Source organism: Hordeum vulgare, chromosome 7H, assembly GCF_904849725.1.
Source record: "Hordeum vulgare subsp. vulgare chromosome 7H, MorexV3_pseudomolecules_assembly, whole genome shotgun sequence".
Classification (NCBI taxonomy): domain Eukaryota; kingdom Viridiplantae; phylum Streptophyta; class Magnoliopsida; order Poales; family Poaceae; genus Hordeum; species Hordeum vulgare.
The window spans coordinates 125,526,041-125,536,321 of record NC_058524.1 but is presented as its reverse complement, the minus strand read 5'-3'; positions in this window follow the sequence as shown (position 1 = coordinate 125,536,321).

The window sequence follows — 10,281 nt, the reverse complement described above, 5'->3', positions numbered from 1 at the left end:
AACGAAGATTGATATATAGTAAGTCCTGTTTTGGTCACCGGGAAAGTTTCGGGCTCATCGGTAGTGTACCGGGAGTTAGGGGTGGGCATATAACCCGAAAACCGAACAACCGAATCGAATTAAACTGAACGGAAGCCGAAGTGACTGAAAACGATTTATTCAGTACGATACTCGGTTAGCGATTATGAGAACCCGAATTTACTTCCATGATTTCGGTGTGCACACTCAGTGCACCGAATTGACCGAAGCACCGAGGCTCACCTCAAACTTCTCGTGCGTCGTGCATAAATGGGACATTCATATGCTCTTTGCTGCCACCCAACAAACATTAATTGCCCCTACAAAAAGTTTTGTAAGCTGACCGGCTCGTCCCCTAATTCTCGTCTAGATGTACTAGACACACGTGCGCTTCCCATTTTTTAGTGAACGTGGGTGTTGTTTGTTGCTGCCTGCTGTTTGCTGTCTCACTCACCGCCTGTCTTTTTTTCCTTTGAGCATAACACGTGTTGTTATCTAGCCCACACAAACCACAACTTTCAACCTAGGCAAGACAAACATGTAGCAGCAGCTCTCCCATCCAGCTAGCACAGCGTAGCGCGATAGTGCCGAGGCGACTACGCTCCAGCTGTTCGGTCTGTTCGGTGCAAAACCGAATACCGAACCAATCAATCGGGGTACCGAAGGCTCGATTTCTTTTATTGTGAGTGATCGATCGATGAACTTTTTTAGGAACCGAGAAAGCTGAAACACCGAAGTACCGAACCATTCGGTTCGGGGGAACCGAATGCCCAGGCTGACCGGGAGTGCCGGGAGGGTGTCGGGGGACCACAAGGAGGGGTGTGACGACCCAAGAGGCTCATGGGCTATGAGAGGAGGTGGATCAGCCCTTGGTGGGCTGGCATAAGTCTCTCACGAGGGCCCATGCGAAAAGAATAAAGGAAAAAGGCAAAAAGGCCGAATTAGGAAGGAGTCCTAATAGGATTCCACCTCCCTTGTGGGTTCGACCGAAGTGCCTTGGATTGGAGGCCAAGGCTGCCTCCTCTCCTCTCCTCCTCCTATATATACTAGAGGTTTAGGGCTTTTTGAGACACAACTTTGCCACATGCTACCCTAAACCTCTACTTCGTGGTTCTTCCTCTAGATCGGATTTCTGAGGTGCTTAGGCGAAGCCGTGCAGGAATAAGATCACCACCACTACCGGAGCGCTGTCACGCTGCCGGGGAACTCATCTACATCCCCGTCTCTCTTGCTGAATCAAAAAGGCGGAGATCGTCATCGAGTTGTACGTGTGCAGAACGCAGAGGTACCGTCCGTTCAGCACTTGATCGGGACGGATCGTGGGATGGTTCATGGGACGGATCGTTAAGACGTACCACTACATCAACTGCGTTTACTAATGCTTCCGCTTAGCGATTTACAAGGGCATGTGGATCTGATCTCCCTCTCGTAGATGATCATCACCATGATAGGTCTTCGTGTGCGTGGGAAATTTTTTGTTTCCCATGCAACGTTCCCCAACAGTGCCATCATGAGCTAGGTTCATGCATAGATGATATCTCGAGTAGAACACAAAAGAGTTTGTGGGCATTGATGTTCTTTTTGCTGCCCTCCTTAGTCTTTTCTCGATTTGGCGGTATTGTTGGATTGAAGCGGCCCGGACCAACCTTACTCGTACGCTTACGAGAGACCGGTTTCATCGACTAACATGCAACTTGTTGCATAAAGATGACTAGTGGGTGTATGTTTCTTCAACTTTAGTTGAATCGGATTTGACCGAGGCGGTCCTTGGAGAAGGTTAAATAGCAAATTGCATGTCACCGTTGTGGATTTGCGTAACTAATATGCGATGATACTAGATACCCATAGCAGCCACGTAAAACATGCAACAACAAATTAGAGGACGTCTAACTTGTTTTTGCAGGGTATGCATGTGAGGTGATATGGCCAAATACATGATATGATATATTGGATGTATGAGATGATCATGTTGTAATAATTAAATATCGACTTGCACGTCGATGCTACGACAACCAACAGGAGCCATAGGGTTGTCTTTAAACTAACGTTTGTGCTTCCAGATGCGTTTACTATATTGCTAGGTAGTAGCTTTAGTAGTAATATCATAGATAGCACGACAACCTCGATGGCGACACAATGATGGAGATCATGGTGTGGCGTCGGTGACGATGAAGATCATGCCGGCGCTTTGGTGATGGAGATCAAGAAGCACAAGATCACGGCCATATCATGTCACTTATGATTTGCATGTGATGTTAATCCTTTTATGCACCTTATTTTGTTTAGAACGATGCTAGCATTATAAGGTGATCCCTCACTAAGATTTCAAGATAAAATTGTGTTCTCCCCGACTGTGCACCGTTGCGACAGTTCGTCATTTCGAGACACCACGTGATGATCGGGTGTGATAGACTCAACATTCACATACAACTGGTGCAAAACAGTTGCACAAGCGGAACACGCGGGTTAAACTTGACGAGCCTAGCATGTACAGACATGGCCTCGGAACACAAGAGACCGAAAGGTCGAGAATGAATCATATAGTTGATATGATCAAAATGGAGATGTTCACCATTGAAGCTAAACACAACTCACGTGATGATCGGACTTGAGTTAGTGGATTTGTGTCATGCGCCACTCGAACGACTAGAGGGATGTCTATTTGAGTGGGAGTTCTTAAGTAATATGATTAATTGAACTCATTATCATGAACATAGTCAAAAGGTCTTTGCACATTACGTTGTAGCTCTACTATTTTTAGATATGTTCATAGAGAAAATTTCGTTGAAAGATGATAGTAGCAATTATGCGGACTGGGCCCGTAAATCGAGGATTGTCCTCATTGCTGCACAGAAGGCTTATGTCCTTAATGTACCATTCGTTGTGCTGAACCTCGAGCGTCGTCTGTGGATGTTGCGAACATCTAACATACACGTTTCTTATGATTACGTAATAGTTCATTGTGTAATACTTAACGGCTTAGAATTGAGGCGCCAAAGACGTTTTGAACGTCACGGAACATATGAGATGTTCTAAGAGATGAAATTGGGATTTCATGCTCCTGACCTTGTTGAAAGTGTGACGCCCTCGGTTTAATGATATGCTAATCATACACGCAAATGCGTACGATCAAACTCAAGGACTCACGGGAAGATATCACAACACAACACTAGAAACAAATAAAACAATACCAGCTTCATATTACAAGCCAGGGGCCTCGAGGGCTAGAATACGGAAGCTCGATAAACACACGAGTCAGCGGAAGCAACAATATCTGAGTACAGACATAAAACATGGGGTGCCTTAGAGAAGGCTATCACAAAAGATATAATGATCGAACGAGGCGAGGCCTCCTGCCTGGGAACCTCCTAACTACTCCTGGTCATCAACGGCCTCCACGTAGTAGTAGGCACCGTCGGGGTAGCAGTCGTCGGCGGCGGGAACCTACATCTCCTGGGCTCCATCATCTGGTCGCAGCAACGGATCAAGGATACAAGGGGGGAGCAAAGCAGCGGTGAGTACTCATCCAAAGTACTCGCAAGTCTTACATCAGAACTATTCTAATTATGCATCAGCATCAAAGAAGGGGGGTGGTTATATGTGGACTGACTACAGCAATGCGAGAATAGAGAGAGAAGGCATAGTCCTATCGAAGACTAGCATCTTCAGGGTCTTGCAGCAATAGACGAGAATAGAGCAAGGTAACACAAATTAATAGTCATATTGTTGCAGCAGTATTAAAGTGAGATCACGCCCAGGGATCCTCCCTCGACTCCCTGCGAGGAAGCAATCCCGAAGCAACTAATTCCAGTTAAGTAACAATTGTAGTTGTATAAGATCAGGGCACAACTCCAAGTCATCCTGTAACCGTGGACACGGCTATTCGAATAGTTAATTTCATCCCTTCACGGGTGCACCACATGTCCCGTCATGCTCGATAACACTCTGGCCGGACACACTTTTCTAGGTCGTGCCCGGCCTCGGAATATCGGCACGTCGCAGCCCCACCTAAGACTCAACAGAGAGGCCAGCCCGCCGGTCTAAATCCTAATCACAAAGGGTTCGTGGGCCCAGTTCCCCTTCGCGCTCCTGCATGACGCGTGGGCGGCCGACGTCGGTCATAGCATCCCTTAATCACAAGCGCGATGCATCTCGGGACCACTCGGGCGCGCGTCGCTACGTTGCTGACATCTGAAAAGCTTCGGCTGATACCGCGACGCCGAGTACCCATAATTCTTCCCGCGTAGCCGGTTAGTGCGAAAAGGTCTCCAACCAACCCAGATCAAATACCCAAATCCATTATCATTTTAATTAGGCCATCAACACAATCTCACGCGAATCCACCCGTCTAACACCTAATCACCAATGATCCCAGTAACATGAACGAGTAACTGTGTGGTTGTAACATCGGGGGGAATCCGAGGTATCATCCTCGTTGGATCCCGAATGATGTATCCGTCAAGGTGGGCTTAGAGGAATCACCCTCGGGGGTCCCACACTTGAGGGGTTGCACGAGAGAGGCATCATCAGGAATGGTGAAAGAGGAATCACCCTCGATAACCACGACCGACTAGCTATACTACAGGGATATCATCAGGAGTACTTAGCGAGGTGTCACCCTCGGTACTTGATAGTATCCCTGTAGCATCGTACAACTAAGGGGGGTGTGAGTGTTGTGTCGGGTCTGGCTCGTCGATCAGGGATCGAGATTTGAAAGCAAAGCGGCAACTGGACTACGGGGTCAGAGGGGATGACTGCTCCACCTATACAAAGCAGATTTAAAGTACAGTGTTGAAAGTAGCAGTTCATCAAAAACAGGCTATGCATCAGATATAGGAGCTAACTACAACAGTAGCAAAATACTAATGCGAGCAGTAGGAAGAAAGACATAGGCAATATAGGAATGCTCAAGGGGGGTTTGCTTGCCTTGCTGCTCTGCGGCAAAGGACTGATCGGTAGGGTCGCAAATGTACCCGGCAGTAGCATCAGTCTCGGGGTCTACCGGTAAGAAGAGGGGGAAGAAACAACAAATAATAGCAACGGTGCAACACAATGCATGACATGGCAAGATGCAGGTCAGACATGAGCTAACGCAGCAACATCCGTCATAGACGGGTCGGAAGAATATCTCACGATATTTTCCGGGTCTCGGGCTACTACCGGTCAGACTAGAAACAATGGGAAATGTTCCATGTTTGCTATGCTAGGGACGCGTGACACACGAATGGACCGTGTATCCGGGTTCGTCTCGTTCTGCTGATCAACTTTCATGTTGAAAATATTTTGGTCTCACTTATGGATTGTTTTATATTAATTTTTAAAGTTTTATTAATTATTTAGGAATTAAAAACATATTTAATTAAATTGATTAAAAGCAATTATGACATCAGCATGATGTCACGCTGACATCAACAGTTGACTCGTCAACTCACCACTAGGTCCCAAGCGTCATAGGCACAAGTTTTTAATTAAGATTAATTAGTAATTAATCAAATTAATTTAGTGGGGGACCCACGTGTCATACTCTAATTATTCTAATTACCTAATTAATTAATTAACTATTTAATTAATTAATATATCTATTTATTTATTTATTAAAAAACATATTTTTATTTTTATATTTTAATTTTCACTTTTCTCAAAAGAGGGTGTGGGGCCTCCCTGTCATAGACAGCGGGGTGGGTTGGCCCACCGGTAAGTGGCTTAGGCCACATACACACAAAACAAGCATAAACATATTTATACAATCAACGTATTTCTCCATATACCTACATACATAAATACATACATATGTGCATCTCATACATACAAAATACATACGCGAATACATCATTTTATTTTTATTTCTATCTAAAACTCTCTCTCTCCAACCTCTGTGTTAAACAACACAGAACTCTCAAACTCTCAACCACACACAGAGAGAGGGACATCTCCAACATCACCTACTCGATCCTAATGGCGTCGGAACGGAGCGCGGTTTGCCGGAATGGAACCGGGACGGTGCGAGGAAGGAGACGGTGGGTGGAGCCCGAAAAGGGGCTCACCGATGTTGACGAGAGGGCCCGGTGAAGCCGGAGTTCTCGGGAGGCGGAGGAGGCGGCGAGGAGGAGGACGAGGCGGTGACGGTGGTGACGAGGAGAGCCGGCCGAAGGGCCGCCGTGAGGCGCCCCGATGGAGGTCACCGGAGGGGCCGGCCGGATCCGGCCCGGAGGAGGGTCGGCGCCCGGATGGGGCCGCCGGGGGGGCGAGGCGGCAGGGAGGGGCTCCTGGGGCCGACGGTGGGGCGGTGCTCGGTCGGGGAGGTGCAGGGGGAGGGTCGCCGATGAGGTGGGGATAGGCCGACGGGAGGGAGCGCAGGGGAGGCCTCGCCCGGATCTGGTGGGGGCTCTCAATGGGATCGGGACCGGGGCTGGTGCCGATCTGGGAGGAGGAGGGAGGCCGACGGGATGCACGGGCCCGTGGGGGGGCTGGCCGACGGGAGGAATCGAGGGGGGGCTTGGTCTCGATGGGGTGAGGGACCGAGAGAGGAGGGGGTGTCGTGGGGAGGGGCTGTCGATCTTGGGGAGGAACAGTGGGGTTGGTGGGGGTACCGAGAGGAGGGAGCCCTCGGTAGGTGGGGAGGGGTCTCGCGGGGGGGTAGGTTCTCGTGGGGGTTGGTGGGGAGCTAGCGAGCGGGAGTGGGTGAGGTGGCGGCGGCGAGTGGGGGAACGGGGAGGGGATCGGGCTATCTAGGGTTGCCCGTGGTTATATACCCTAGGCCAGGGGGTCTTCTTCTTTCCTTTTTTTGTTTCTTTATTATTACTATTCTTTTATTATTTAATTTTATTTACTTTATTTCCTTTATGTATTTTACCTAAAGTTTCACTTTTAAATATATAGGGATTACCAATTCTAAAACGCACGATTTATTATTAAAATCCGTTAGGTAAATATTTATAACTCCCCAATGTTTTTATTTTAACAACATACAACCTTTCTCGTTCGACTTTACTTTTAAGTTTTGAATTTTGATTCGGTTTCAACTAACACGAGATCATTGATATAATTAACGGTGAGTGATACGTCGCCGTCGTATCTATAATGTTTGATTTTTTCATGCCAATATTCTACAACTTTCATATACTTTTGGCAATTTTTTATACTATTTTTGGGACTAACATATTGATCCACTGCCCAATGCCAGTTCCTGTTTGTTGCATGTTTTTTGTTTCGCAGAATATCCATACCAAACAAAGTCCAAACGTAATAAAAACTTACGGAGATTTTTTTGGAATATTTATGATTTTTGGGAAGAAGAATCAACGCGAGGCGATGCACGGAGGGCCCACAAGCCCTGTAGCCGCCACCAGGAGGTACGGTGGCGGCTGGCATGCTTGTGGCCTCTCCTTAAGGAGGTTGGAGCCTTTCTTTCGCCGCAAGAAAGCTAATATCCAGAAGAAAATCGTGTTAACATTTCAGCCCAATCGGAGTTACGGATCTCTGGGAAATTAAGAAACGGTGAAACGCAGAATCTGGAAGCGCAGAAACAGAAGGACACAGAGAGAGAGATCTAATCCCGGAGGGGCTCTCACCCCTCCTCCGCCATGGAGACCATGGACCAGAGGTGGAACCCTTCTCCCATCTAGGGAGGAGGTCAAGGAAGAAGAAGAAGGAGGGGGGCTCTCTCCCCCTCTCTCTCGGCGGCGCCGGAACGCCGCCCGGGACATCATCGTGTGACGGCGATCTACACCAACACCTCCGTCATCTTCACCAACATCTCCATCATCTTCCCCCATGTATATTCAGCGGTTCACTCTCCCGCAACCCGCTGTACCCTCTACTTGAACATGGTGCTTTATGCTACATATTATTATCCAATGATGTGTTGCTACCCTATGATGTCTGAGTAGATTATCGTTGTCGTATCGGTGATTGATGAATTCCTATGGTTGGTTTAATTTGCTTGTGGTTATGTTGCTGTCCTTTGGTGCCCATCATATGATCGCACGCGTGGATCACACCATAGGGTTAGTTGTATGTTGATAGGACTATGTATTGGCAGGCTAGAGTGACAGAAGCTTCAAACCTAGCATATAAATTGATACATATGGGATTGAAGGGGGACCAATATATCTTATTGCTATGATTGGGTTTTACCTTAATGAACGTTAGTAGTTGCGGACGCTTGCTAATAGTTCCAATCATAAGTGCATAGAATTCCAAGTAAGGGATGACATGCTAGCAGAGGCCTCTCCCACATGATACTCGCTATCGATCTAGTAACGTAGTCAATTGCTTAGGGACAATTCCACAACTCCTACCACCACTTTTCCACACTCATTAGACACTCGTAGTTGTTGTTTTTTCTAACCAGCCCCTAGTTTTATTTATGTGTTCTTTACTTTCTTGCAAGCCTATCCTATCACTCCTACAAAGTACTTCTAGTTTTGTACTTGTTCTAGGTAAAGCGAACGTAAAGTGTGCGTAGAGTTGTATCGGTGGTCGATAGAACTTGAGGGAATATTTGTCCTGCCTTTAGCTCCTTGTTGGGTTCGATACTCTTACTTATCGAGAAAGGCTACAATTGATCCCCTATACTTGTGGGTTATCAAGACCTTTTTCTGGCGCCGTTGCCGGGGAGCAATAGCGTGGGGTGAATATTCTCGTGTGTGCTTGTTTGCTTTATTACTAAGTAGATTTATTTGCTGTTCTAAGTTGTTCTCTATCTTTAGTTATGGATATGGAACACGAAATACCAAAAAAAATAGGTGTACTTGCTACTCATGGAGATGGGGAACCTCCTAAAACCCTCGATGCTCGTTATGTGGAAAATATTATGTACTTCTTTAATAATCCTGAGAAATCCCCATTCAATTATATAATGGGATACACGTTGGATCAACGTGAATACTTTAGGGATTATCGCTTTACTCAAAAAGGGAAACTTTTATGGGATCAAATCCATTTGTTGAAATGGTATGCTTGGGAGCTATGCAAGAGACATGGTGTTACTTGTTGCTCTAGGATGAAGGCTCCACACCTTCCCTTTTCTTGTGAGTTTAATGATCATAGAACCTTGGCTTCTTCTGCCAATGGTATATATGATTACTATGATGTGGATCAAATAGAAGAGTTTGTTGCTTTTATGGGTGCTTATGAAATTGAGGCTCTGTTTAAAAGGTATGATGATAATGATGATGCTCCTTACCGATCTGAAAATTTGGCTATGCTTCGTTATTGTTATACTAATTATGAATATAATGCCCATATTGAACGATTTAAGGAGAAATCCTATGCTGCCCAAGAAGAGACTATTACTTTGCAGGAAACTATGGAAGAAGAAAATGCTGAAATTGTGAGCTCATTAGATGAAAAAGATGATGAGGAGAGCGAAGAACAAAAGGAGGAAGAACGGACTAGCTACCCGTGTCCACCTTCGAATGTGAGTAACTCTTCTACTCATACATTATTTAATTTCCCTTCATTCTTACCAAAGGATGAATGCTATGATCCCTTGGATTCGTTTGAAATATCCCTTTTTGATGAACTTGATGCTTGCTATGCTTGTGGCCATGATGCCAATATGAATGATGCTTATGAAGATGAGCTAGCTATAGTTCCTTAAGTTACACATGATGATTTTTATGAATATAATATGCATGTGCTTGCTGCTCCTACTTGCAATTATTATGAGAGAGGAACTACATCTCCACCTCTCTATGTTTCCAATACGATAAAATTGCAAGAAACTGCTTATGCTATGTATTGGCCTTTACTTGATGTGCATGAATTGTTATTTTATGACATGCCAATGCATAGGAAGAGAGTTAGACTTTGTCATAGCTTGATATATGTTACCTTGTGCTCACTACTAAATTTCAAATCATTGCTAATTAAAATTGGCTTTGATATACCTTGGGATCCGGGTGGATCCATTACTTGAGCACTTTATGCCTAGCTTAATGGCTTTAAAGAAAGCGCTGCCTAGGAGACAACCCGGAAGTTTTAGAGAGTCATTTATTTTGTTGGGTGATTTTATTTAGTTTAAAAACAAAAACAAAAATATAGAGGGGAACTTAAAACTTTTTCAAAAAGAGAAGTGATTGAAAGGTGATGCATTGTGGAAGTGAGGGTCGACCTTGAACACTTGTGTTCATGCTCATGGAAACAATGTAGAATTGTTCATGGAAGTTTCTCACAAAAATAATTATCCCCTTCAAAAATCCTTTGTGTTTTTAAAAAATAATGTGCCAAGCAAAGCCTTTACGATTAGTTTGGGTGATA